This window comes from Corythoichthys intestinalis, chromosome 7 (assembly GCF_030265065.1).
Source record: "Corythoichthys intestinalis isolate RoL2023-P3 chromosome 7, ASM3026506v1, whole genome shotgun sequence".
NCBI classification, from domain to species: Eukaryota; Metazoa; Chordata; class Actinopteri; order Syngnathiformes; family Syngnathidae; genus Corythoichthys; species Corythoichthys intestinalis.
The window spans coordinates 39334260-39346380 of NC_080401.1; the positions used below are offsets into that span (position 1 = coordinate 39334260).

At 39.9% G+C, this 12121-nt stretch overlaps 1 protein-coding gene across 1 annotated transcript in view; it reads left to right on the plus strand.

Moving 5' to 3' along the window:
* Positions 1–143: 143 nt before the first annotated feature.
* The window catches only part of gatad2ab (GATA zinc finger domain containing 2Ab), a 41744-nt gene continuing 29766 nt past the window's right edge, over positions 144–12121 (plus strand). Inside the window, exon 1 of the mRNA XM_057841563.1 lies at positions 144–289. The gene's annotated coding sequence lies outside the window, so the exon portion shown is untranslated. The remainder of the gene's footprint in view (positions 290–12121) is intronic.

The following is a 12121-nucleotide window of genomic DNA, read 5'->3' on the forward strand; positions in this document are numbered from 1 at the left end:
ATAAGTAACGAGAACCACGGGGAACCCGGCCGAGCACCCGCTAGACTCCGTAAGTCCATACATTCCTCCACAGTAACAACTTCCAGGACGCCTTTATTGACAATCACACCGCGACGACACGGGAGGAACTTTCTCCGGCGATGCTAATGCGGAGCTAGCCTAGCTCGCTCGCGCAAGGTAACTGTTTGTGCACTCGCACCTCAACGCAGTCGCGGTGTGCGTCGTCTCCAAACTCTCGGAATAATCCCACCAACTTCACCGGCAAAACTTCATTTAAGATGCTCCCATAGTAAGTCATGACGTGCCTTTATCCCGCGTGTTGGCTGCGAATCCGTAAAAAGTAGGCGAAAGACACGAATTTCCGTGTTTAATTAACGCCAGATTCCTCCGCGTGAATAAAATTAGCGACAGTGTGTCTGGCCAGGCAAGTGTCCAGAGAGTTAGCACGAGCTCATTAGCGGGCTAACTTAGCTTGTTAGCTCCGCGAGATCAGGTCGCTCTTCATTGTCTGTCGTGTGTATCGCTATTCGGACACCAAACCCTGCCAAATATCACACATCTTTATTTATTATAGTTTAACGAGTGCAACCCCGGGCACTGCGCCACTAGGGGTGCGTGTTCATTTTTTTGGAGTTTCAAAAGGATGCTGTTAATGACCAGTGGTCGTTAGCTCGCCTTTTTACTTAGCCATGGTGTTACAAGCCGGACAGATGGGCAGGTTGTTGTTAGGAAGCCAAGCATGAGATGGCTTCTTCTTCAGCCTTCCTAAAGTTGCCACCACGAAAGTTTATTTCAAAACTGACCACTGTTTCTCCCCGTTGCTGTAAGGCGTTTTGAATACTTTTTTTATTTTATCCTCTGCTCTCCGATGTAGTATTATTACGCAGCCGTTAAGCCATTGAGCCTAAAAACTTTGTCATATTAGCTCTACCGTGAAAAGCCTTTTATGGAGGCGTAATGGTGGACGTTTGTGCCTCCGCCGGAGTGTGCGTGTTGTCTTTTATTTTCCCGTTCACGACGGATTAACTGCCCACGTAATCAAGTCATTGCCCCCTCCCTACTTTGCTCTTGGTGCGTTACACCATTGTTTTAAATGCTAATCACATTCACATTGAAATAAGGGTTCGCGCATTAGCTTCCAGCCAACGCGAAATGTGTACATTAATAATCATGTTACCGGATATTCAACATATTTTGTCTTATGACAAGCCCTTTGAAGGTGCAATATTCTGCCAGGGATCAGACACAAATTGAATTGCAAGGAGGTCCTGGCTTTACGTTGGAGCTACGTCACTTTGTATGTTGGATCTCTACGCAATGACAGTTATAGTAAACACATTTTTGTGTGAAAAATAATTCTAGACAGTACCATAAATATAAACTTTGATTCTATCCCTGCTGACAGGGCAAAGGTGGATTTGCCATCCACTAGACACTGCTGTCCAAACTGAAACATTAAAAGGACAATTAGTTACTAGCTGAATATTTGTTTGAACAACATGTCAAAGCCATAAATATGAAACAGTTGATGAGCATGCCTTCTTGTCCAAAATGCTAATTTACTCCATTCATAATCCGAATTTTATGTTGAGAATATCATAAAGCAGGGGTCGGGAACGTTTTTGGTTGCGAGAGCCATGAACACAACATTTTTAAATGTTATTCAGTAACAGCCATACAATATGTTTAAAACTAAAAATACAAGTAATGTGTGCATTTTATGTAATTTCAACACCTATAAAGTACAAGGTTTGGGTTAGTCTCTGAATTCTTTTTCATATTGTTATGCTGTTGCTAATCAATGATGAGTATTTCTTACCATTAATGCGACTTCTGGTGCTGCATGGTTTTGCTGATGATTTTGCTTCATGCAGGCGTTGAGAAAAGGATGCAGCTCTTTTCATGTTCACGAAGCGCCACGAATCCTGTTTTTCCCACCACACAAGGAGCTCAATAAGTGCTCACCTAAACAAGTTTATCCATCGGTAGATTTTTTGTCTTTAGAGAACTCACTGAAGGACTTGAATAAATCCTCCCCTCTTGTTGTCCCTTTCATAGTCAAACTTGCAATCACGCTGAATTGGGATAAATTGCTTACGTCTCTTGACTCATCCAAAGCGAGAGAAAAAATTGTGCCGAATTTATGTCCTTCACTTGCGTTGCCTCAATTTGATTTGACATCATGACTGTCTTCATCCGAAAAGTCAAAAACTCTCCACAAAGGCAAATTCCTCTGTCAGTTCCTGCTGAAAAGTACGATACTCCTAGTCTTTTTTTCATTTCCCATCTTCTTAAAAGGGTTTCTAAAATAATCTGACAAACGCGGAGAATGAAACTAAATACGAGGGTTGTTTACTTCAAGCACTATTTTCGACAGCAAAATATGGCTACCCCCCCCCCCCCCCCGAACAGTGTCTTTGCTTCATCTGCGTTGCAAGTTAAATAAAAATATAGATTGACACAACGACATATATGTTTGCCACTTTCCCACTAAAATTAATGCGAACCGGGTTTCTAATCACCGTTTGCAGTATACGGACTACGTGTCCCGTGATCACCCTGGGCTCACGCAGCCAAGGGCATGGGACTTGGGATCTAACGTAGCACATCTAGGTTGCTATTTGGTGATATCTAGTGCAAATTGCGCGAGTGTTGTCAGAGCATTAAAAAAGTTAACATACGCCGCAAAAGTCACGTCTGCTCATTACTGCACAACACCAGTATATGACCGGTGACAGTCGCCGTTTCGCGCAATGCGCAAAGTAGTGTAACAAAGCTTTTTTTTTAATAATTCAAGATTTGTCTGCGAGCCAGATGCAGCTGTCAAAAGAGCCAGATCTGGCTCACGAGCCATAGGTTTCCTAGCCTTGTCATAAAGCAAGGCACAGCGGTACCTTGAAGGTCGACCACAGTGCCTTCAGTAGCATTAGTTGGTCTGCTCGACTCTGAAAACAAGAATTTTTCGCATTCCAGTCGATAATATTTGTCAATAATTTTTTCCAAATTGTCGCCATCCGTACAGACAATAACATGGGAGTAAGCAAAAACATGTCAAGGCAAATTTATTTGTAGAGCTGTTATACAAATGCTATACTATAGCACAATTCAACACAAGAGCCCTTTACATCACATTAAAATCGGCAAGACACAAAAAAGGTCAATTAATAAATAGAAGTAAAAACATGAAATATTACATAAATGTCACATTAAAATCATCCAGTTATAAACAATGTTTAAATAAATAGAAATTGAAACAAATGGATAATAAGCATTAGTCAAGCAATGCATATGCATAGATCACTAACATTTTAAACATTGAGTTGTCGTATTTGTTAATATTAGCCTTAGCTTTAAGTTAGATTTACATCAGCTGCTCGTCAGCTGTAAGTATACTGTACATCTGTATTTCTGTGATTTATAACTGAAATTGATGGGATACATCCAAACTGGACTGGCATCCAGTATTATAACATGAAAACACTAATCGGGTTCGCCATTATTTATGTCTTTGCTGTCTGTCGCATAACTAAAACGAATAGGCTGGTGCGCCTATAAATAGTAAATATTGAATCTACACATGTCATAATATTATTGTTTTGAGATGGGTAATTTAAGCCTTTACAGGGCAAATCACAGTTTTTTGGCAATCTAAATAGAAACAAAAAAAAACCCCTGTACCTCATGACCTGACGCGTTGCCTACATGACCAATGTCATGCCCACATCCTGGATGCATGGTCTCAAATATATTTATTGCTATAAATAATTATTTTATTTTTAATATTATTTCATATTTTTTTTCATGAGTAGATACATTTATACATGGATTGTAAATTACCACAAAAAAAGAAAATGAATGAAAACAGAAATGCTGTTTGGTTATGGCACATAATAACACTCTGAAGATGATAACAGTACCTCAGTCCAAATGTATTGGCCATCTAGTACCGTTATTTGCAGCCAATGAGTTCATAGATGCTCACAGTTTGTCGTTTGGGTTCTAAGATATATTGTGTGACACCAGTCCTGGAAAATTTCTGACATAACAAGGGCACAGTAATGGATTTTGAGATCCATAACACAGCCATGTCTTTATTCCGTACTTCTTGTCAAATCCAAAACAAAGTTGTTTGTTCACGAAAAGTTGGCGACACTTCAGCTCAATCATCCACATGACTACTGGCATCTCTGGCTGGCTTAACAATGGAACTCACTAACATTTGGCAAAAGTACTTGGTCTGCGGCAGTATTCCTCGCCTTAAGTGAATCCACTTATTATTAATGCTAACTGTCTGTGCAAATTCTTCCTTTCTCACTTAAAGGACCCACAAAAAGTTAATTCTTTGATGCTGGGTGACATGAGATCTAGTGACGTGCATCAAAACTGGTGCCTAAAAATGGGTGCTGTTTTTTAAGGAATATTTTTTTCCTTTGGTAAATTTTCCAGGCTTCAAGGACTTTGGAAGTTCCATTTCACAGCGCTGAAAAAGAACCCTTTCACATGAAAGCAAGTGCCCACCCTCGGCTAGCGATTGGGGCACATGTCGCTTTGCATTTTATGATGGACTATGGATTTGCACGGGGTCGGGGGGAGTCTTGTTATGGAAAAGACTCACTGGAAATTATGTGAGCAGACATGCATGACTCAAGATCCACTTTTACTGCTGCATCAGACTTCAAATACTTTTTTTCAGCACATTCTCAAATGATACCTATCACAATATATCTTATTCTTGAGGGATGTGATTTACTCAAAAAAAAAAAAAAAAAAAAAAAAAAGATCCGATTCCTATCTCGATTCGCAATCGATGGTCTGATTCAGGGACAATTGATAAAAAATAGTAACTGATTCGATCCAATTCGGTTCAATTCAAAGTGACAATTTAACCCGTAAAAACTATTGAAAAAACAGGAAAACAGTTATTTTAAAATAGTACCTTTTTTTTCTTTTTAAAAATGAAGTCCAAGAGGAGACAATACTAGTCAGGCTTAATGCTACATCCAGACAAGATAACAGCCTTTACAGTATATCTGGGGAGATAATTAACATGATGAAAGACAAAACTGGCAGTCTGGCGTGCCTTACTTCAAAGGTTTGCAAAAAACTGCCCATTCAGGGAACACAAAATTAAATATATTTAATAAAATATAAAAAAACAAAACAAAGTTTTGTAACTTAATTCTTTAGTTTGTTATTCATTTTGCACACAACTTTGAATGAAATGCTGTCTGGAAGGTAACTTTTACCTTAGCTCGAGTGTTCAACATGTTGTATCGTTGCTTGTAGTGCCTCATGCCTCCATGCATTGTGGCTAGACATGTGCTGATTACCGGTTTTAAGGTATACAGTGGTATGAATACGTCACAATTTCAAAATTGCAAAAACTTTTCCTACATACCGTCCCTACGGTCTTTGCTATTTTTTATGTCCATAAACTGCAAGGAGAAATCCCTTGCTTGCAGCTGCAAGGCCCAACCCTGCCCCACCGGTTGTTGCTCAGTGTCAGTGAGTCAACTGTGCTACACGATGACTGGAGGAGGTGAAACTGCTAAACTTTTTCCCCCATCGAAGAATGGAAATGGAAATGAAATTCTTGGTATGGGAATACTTTGGCTACAGAAAAGTTACAGGCTTAGAGGAGGAGGGCCAACCGACATGTAAAACGTGTTTGCGGAGAGTGCCTGCTGAGGAGGCAATAACTCTAATATAATTTCGCATTTATACAAAATTAAAAGTTAGCAAACACCGTCATGAACGTTTCCCACCAGCTACGAGAGTTAACTCCAGTGTGTTTAGCGGTGGTAAAAGATGTGTTTTCTGTCTGTGTTGAGACAGAGTAGTGTTTAATGTAAACATACGAGTCATACACATGTGCTTTTAATGGAAAATGATTCCGTTATTTTTTTTCTGATGGTAATAATGTTGAGCTGTGGCTGTGGGTTTAGGCTCACCTAAATGACCGCATTTATCTTGGAGTTAGGGTTTATTTTTTATTTATTTTGACTTAACGTGACACTTATGTTCCAATCTGCTAACCTGTTTTGAAAAATAAAAATCCCGTTCAATGGAATAAAGTTTTTTTTTTTTTAAACCCAGATATCTCAAAGTAACGCATTTTAGAGCTGTAATTGAAATGTCGTGAAACCATGATATTTTTTGCTAAGATTATTATAATGTCAGAATCTTATACGGCACATGCCTAATTGTGGCATTACAGATGGAATATCGTCCAAACCTCATGCTTTGTGCTAATTATTTCTTCAGTTACTGCTCTAGTTCTTTCATTTCTTGCTAATTGTTTTTTAGTTTTTATATGTGAAAATTTAAATTTTATTATGGCACTGAAAGTGTGCCTGGCATTTCAATTAATGACCTGCTATAATTTGTCATTCTTTGTGTTGAAGTGAATGTAAACCTGTTCTTCTGCTTACCCGTATAGCCACAATATTGCTGGTTGGTACTCATGCTCGCCAATAGATAGATCGTGTAGAACAAATGTCGTGATCCATCAGAAATTGCATACGTCACACCAGACACTAAAGGTGACGTTCCCAAATGACTGGATTAGGAATGCTTTGTATCTGCGCGAAAGCATATGTAGTAACTGCTGTGTTTAGAGATTTTAATAATATTTGGAGCCGTTTCTTGGTCAGTGTTTGACAAAATAGCACATTCTATGTTTGATTGAGGATCTGGATCACTACATCCTGTATTTTACCCCCCTACCACCAATCAGTCTAAAGTTGAGTACAAAAAGTCATACAAAATGAACACAACTTCCTCCCAAGTTTGGTGAAACTCATTTTTGATTTGAGAGTCAGTCTGATTTTCTTGACTCCTTTCAAGTGTTGCATTGAGACAAAATGTATTTATTTTTTAATCCATCCCGTGTCCTGTGGTTAAACAGTGACGTGAGGTGGTGTGAGGTTTTAAAAAAATAGACAAATAAAAATAAAATGCTCCACATCTACCGGTGCGCTGTCATTGCAAAAGGTTAACAGGATGTGCTAGTGAAACTGAAATCCCACCCAAAACCATTGGTATGGGCACTCGTTCTTCAGTACTGGCACGTGAAAGCTTACTTCTATTTTAGCTTCATTTTAATTATTATTAACCGACAGTTTTGATGTCCTTGGCAAACAGGAATTTTTATAGTCATGTTGCATCACATGACCAGGGACAGTATTGCTTCGCCCAAAGGCCTCGGGGCAACTTTCAGTGTTTGGTTGAGTGACCCATTTCTTATTTACCCTGTTCTTCATACAGTGGTAGATTGACTCTGAGTGCAGTTTGTATCAGACGAGTTTGGTTTTGTTCCCTATTGTGCTTAACCCTTCATTGTTTATTTCACTCATTGGCCGCAATTATAGGTAGACGTGTTGATTGGAAGAGGCTGGCAGAGAATGATCACTGCCAGCCCTCCCAGTCAAATCGGAATGGATGTCTAGGGCATTAATGGCACTAAAACATTCACAGCCAGTCCTCCCATTTTAAGTAATTGTCTAAGGAAATGGCAGGAAATGAGTTTAATACTAAAAATATATTTTAAAGATCATTTACAAAGTGGTATGAAGGGCAATAACTAGGGTGTATTTCTGTTTTAAATAGGACTGTCCCCGATCCGATCACGTGATCGGAAATCGGGCCGATCGCGCCATTTTTCAGAGGATCGGAAGAAAATAATCGGGTTTTTACTTAAAAAAATATTTATTTTTCAAGGGCTAAAAAGCAACAAAATAATCCAGAAATACAATGTCATTGCAAAAAGAAACAAATATACATACGTTTTATACTCAACATTCCTGGAAAAAGAGGAAGCATTGTAAACAGTACAGTACTGTACCATGTTTGGAATTCTTGTTCAGATAAAAAAAAAAAAAATACAACAACAAACTAAAAACAAAACAATTGCAGTATCAGACGGGACTCTTTATTGGCAGATTCTCAAGATCAAGTGACCCTGACTCGGGTGCAAATATATGCAATCGGGACATCCCTAGTTTTAAAACATTGTACAGTGGACTGGTACCTCGACATACAATTGCTTCGACAGACGATCCTTTCGACAGCCAATGTAAAATTTGACTCGCCGTTTGTTTCTACATCTGACGACATGCTCGAAATATGACGATTTATGACAGCGCCGCAGTTGATGTTTACCACTGAAATGAAGTTGGAAATTATAGAAAAATATGAGCGTGCTGTGTGCATCCATGAACTGGCTCAACAGTACGGCCGTAGAATGTCTACTGTCTCGATGGTCCTCCTCCGACATCCATTTGCCAGTCTTTATAAGTTAAGGTGACAATTTTTCTTGTGGTAACATCGTGAAAGAAATCGCCAGCTTCGTCAGGTTTTTAATAATTTACTTCAGAACTTGTGAAACACAACACGCCTACTGTCTGCCGCAGTTGACGCCAAAAGCAAATCATTAAAAGCGAAAGTACACCCTCTACTGCACCTTTCTCTCGCTTTCACGTCAGCCACGCGGTACGTTCACGTACAGCACGCAAAAAACACCCACTACGTTAGAACCCGACTCATTATTACAGGAATTATTATTATATTGTTAATCCGATTTTATTATTTATTTGATTTGCTATGTGTAATTGCCATTTGTAATAGTACCAGCAGTATTTATTAAGGATTTAGTGTAGGTTTTTGGGCTGTCGCACAAATTAATGGAATTATAAAGTATTCTTATGGGAAATCCTGCTCGACAGATGACCATTTCGACTTACAAACAAGGTCCTGGAACGAATTAACTTTGTATGTGGACGTACCACTGTAATTTGATGTTTTTTTTTTTTTTTAATTAACCTTCTATTTTTTTAAGCATAAAAAAATATATATATACGTTTTTGGGCCACGCATATACACTCACCGGCCACATTATTAGGTACACCTGTCCAACTGCTCGTTAACACTTAATTTCTAATCAGTCAATCACATGGCGGCAACTCAGTGCATTTAGGCATGTAGACATGGTTTAAAACAATCTCCTGCAGTTCAAACCGAGCATCAGTATGGGGAAGAAAGGTGATTTGAGTGACTTTAAACGTGGCATGGTTGTTGGTGTCAGAAGGGCTAGTCTGAGTATTTCAGAAACTGCTGATCTACTGGGATTTTCACGCACAACCATCTCTAGGGTTTACAGAGGATGGTCCGAAAAAGAAAAAATATCCAGTGAGCGGCAGTTCTGTGGGCGGAAATGCCTTGTTGATGCCAGAGGTCAGAGGAGAATGGCCAGACTGGTTCGAGCTAATAGAAAGGCAACAGTGACTCAAATAACCACCCGTTACAAACAAGGTAGGCAGAAAAGCATCTCTGGAAGCACAGTACGTCGAACTTTAAGGCAGATGGGCTACAGCAGCAGAAGACCACGCCTGGTGCCACTCCTTTCAGCTAAGAACAGGAAACTGAGGCTACAGTTTGCACAAGCTCATCGAAATTGGACAATAGAAGATTGGTAAAACGTTGCCTGGTCTGATGAGTCTCGATTTCTGCTGCGACATTCGGATGGTAGGGTCAGAATTTGGCGTCAACAACATGAAAGCATGGATCCATCCTGCCTTGTATCAACGGTTCAGGCTGGTGGTGGTGGTGTAATGGTGTGGGGAATATTTTCTTGGCACTCTTTGGGCCCTTGGTACCAATTGCGCATCGTTGGAACACCACAGCCTACCTGAGTATTGTTTCAGACCATGTCCATCCCTTTATGACCACAATGTACCCCACTTCTGATGTCTACTTTCAGCAGGATAATGCGCCATGTCATAATCATCTCAGACTGGTTTCTTGAACATGACAATGAGTTAACTGTACTCAAATGGCCTCCACAGTCACCAGATCTCAATCCAGTAGAGCATCTTTGGGATGTGGTGGAACGGGAGATTCGCATCATGAATGTGCAGCCGACAAATCTGCACGAACTGTGTGATGCCATCATGTCAATATGGACCAAACTCTCTGAGGAATGCTTCCTGCACCTTGTTGAATCTATGCCACGAAGAATTGAGGCAGTTCTGAAGGCAAAAGGGGGTTCAACCCGTTACTAGCATGGTGTACCTAATAAAGTGGCCGGTGAGTGTATATGTGTAGCCAAAATGTGAGTACAGTGATACCTCAGCTCACGAACATAATTGGTTCCCAGAAAGTGTGTGTAAGGCGAAAAGTTCGTCTTCCGAACATTTATTTCCCATAAGAAACCATTAAAATGAGAATAATCCGTTCCCAGCTCCCCATAAAACATAATTTTCTACTAAATAAGCCTTAAAACTACACAAAAATATACCTTATTTTATGTATAATAAATGTGCTATTGTATTATAATTAAAGAAATAAACTGTACTGTATAATAAAGTCGTTTTATTTACCTTTGTGATGGTAGTTGATGGCTTGATGGAATGGAGTGGGAGGAGGAGGGAGGGAGGGAGTTACTGTTTGGAAGGAGAGTGTTACCGGCAAAGTGCGCAGTTAGCGGAGACTCCACTGCTGTGCCCCCCACATGCTTTTGGTTGTTAATAAAAGTGCCCACAAAAAGCCATCCGACGCCTCTGGGTGTTTGTATGCACGCCGCCACCTTTCTGGAGAGGAAATCGGGCGAACCGAAGACAACCGACAACAACGGGCCAACGTGACTCGCCGGTCCACTTCTCACTAAGGTGGGAAGCTGAAAGCACCGCCAATTACCAGTCGAGGGCGAATTGGTAACACGAGTCACCTTCCATAAGGACTGTAGGTAACTCTTTTTCGGTCCCATAATAGCAAAAGTACACTCAATATAGTCCAAAATGTCTATCAAACACAAACCACGTCCGCACTCAACGAAAGTGAGGGGACGAACTGGGACGCCGTGAGCGTGCGTCAGCTTCTCGTGGCGCTTTACACCGCGTGAATTGGTTCGTCCGCCGAAAACTAGTTCGTCAGCAGAGACTATATGCTCGCGAATTTAATGTTCTTGAGGCGAAAAGTTCGTGAGCTTAAGCGTTCGTGAGCTGAGGTATCACTGTATGTGTGTGGGAATGTATGCTAACGCCATGTCTTAATGGGGTTAAGGTTTTTTTTTTTTTTTTTTTTTTTTTTTTTAAATTATTAAAAGTTGTTTGCCCTATAAAGTGTTACTGTTTAGTCTACCATTGTCTTGGAGTCACAATTCACAGCTGTGGTCATGTTGTTGTGCTCCTTATGTATTTCACTTGTTCAGCCTCTGTTTGAGTTAGGAAATAACTATTCGATGAAGAAACAAATTGAAATCGAATCAATAAATTAGACTTTCAAACTGTCACGTCATCACTGTCAGCCCTCCCAGTTCAAATGGATTAGATGGCTATCGCCGTCAATTGAAGCCAATGGTTAAACAAAGGTGTCGAATATAAGGGAGTGGAAAGTCACAGTTGCTAAGAGGAACGTTGACCCATTACATTTTGATTTAATGTCCAAAATTGTCTTAACTTGTGACAAACGCATCGCAGAAGAGTGCAGTTGCTGAGGGCAAGTCAATGTCACGCTTTACAAATGTTTTTCATACCCGTTTAGTGGTAAACACTGCGTTCTTTCTTTTTTTGGTATTGCTGTCTTGGTCATATTGTACTGAGCAGCCAGGACAGATATTTCACTTTGACTGATCTCAATGCTCATGGCTCCACTTGCCCCCAAAGTAATTATTGTGTGATGTACTTTCACGATCATATATTGTGTAATTACGAGGGTACTTCAAATTGCATGTGATGACTTATATGCAATTAAACACTGTCATATTATCATTCTTTTGAACATATCCATGTTTATTTTAGTTGTAATGCATATTCATCATTGGCAAATTTGTTTCGCTGGATGCTCCCATTGATCCATGCTTCCTTAGTTGCCATGAATATACACCAGTAAATGCATAAACCGACTGTTGCCTTAGTTATTAATGTTTTTTTTTCGTCACTCACCAGTGAAACCCGCATGACCAGTATTGCCTGAAACCACGTCTCATCTGAAGTTGATGCTTCGCCGAAGAAGCAATACTGGAACTTCATTATGTTTCTAATAGGATCAAATGCAGTGGTTTTAATTTCTTGCCCCATAACATATGGCCCTTAAATTTAGGTGTTCGTAATTGGAATGTTGATTT